Source organism: Akebia trifoliata, chromosome 9 (assembly GCF_017979445.1).
Source record: "Akebia trifoliata isolate Shusen 1 chromosome 9, ASM1797944v1, whole genome shotgun sequence".
NCBI lineage: Eukaryota > Viridiplantae > Streptophyta > Magnoliopsida > Ranunculales > Lardizabalaceae > Akebia > Akebia trifoliata.
The window spans coordinates 24,041,490-24,042,719 of record NC_141383.1 but is presented as its reverse complement, the minus strand read 5'-3'; positions in this window follow the sequence as shown (position 1 = coordinate 24,042,719).

Sequence of the window (1,230 nt, the reverse complement as noted above, 5' to 3'; positions counted from 1 at the left end):
TTTTTAATGGGGTTAGAAGTTTCAGATTGGACTGATTTTTTTTTCGGATAATTTTCCCATCATAGGGATCATCCTCACAAAAAATCAACTCAATCCGAAATTTCTAACCCATATTTTAAAATTTTATTAATGTTACATTGTTTTTACATATGTCCCTTGATCCATTCCCTATATATATAGCTAGAGAGAGAGAGAGAGAGAGAGAAAAAGAACATGAATAGAAAATTTTAAAACAAAAAAAGAAAGAGACCTGAGCATAAATTAAATTTAAAAAAAAAAAAAAAAGACATTTCATTGTCATATATATATATGGGGGCGGTTCATGAGACATATATAAAAACAATGATTTTTCAAAATATGGGTTAGAGGTTTTGGATTGAGCTGATTTTTTGCGAGGATGGTCATTATGATGAGAAGATCATCCTCACAAAAAAATTCAATTCAATCTAAACCTTCTAAATCCATCAAAAGTGATTTACAAATTACTGGCAAAAATTGACAAAAATTCGACGGTTCACATTCTAAATCACTTTTAATGGGGTTAGAATTTTCAGATTTGACTGATTTTTTTTTTTTTCAGATGATCTTCTCATCATAGAGATCATCCTCACAAAAAATCGGCTCAATCCAAAATTTCTAACCCATATTTTGAAAATTTATTAATGTTACATTGTTTTTACATATGTTTTTTCATGTCCCTTGATCCTATATATATATATATATATATATGGGAGCAGTTCAGCAGTCATAAAGTTTGCCAAACATTGTGCCAAACATTTTTCAAAACATGGGTTAGAAGTTTTGGAATGAGCTGATTTTTTGTGAGGATGATTTCTATGATGAGGAGATCATCCTTACCAAAAATCAGTCTATTCCAAAACTTCTAACCCCATCAAAAGTTATTTACAAAAAATGGACGGTCCACAATTCTTCAATTTGTAAATTAGGGTTAGAAATTTCAAAATGAGCTGATTTTTGGAGAGGGTGGAGACCATCCTCACAAAAAATCAGCTCATTTCAAAATTTCTAATCCATGTTTTCAAAATGTTTGGCACAATGTTTGGCAAACTTTAGGGTTGCTGAACCGCTTCATATATATGGAGTCAGGATCAAGGGACATATGAAAAAACATATGTAAAAATAATGTAACATTAATAAATTTTCAAAATATGGGTTAGAAGTTTTGGATTGAGTTGATTTTTTATGAGGATGATCTCTATGATGGGTAGA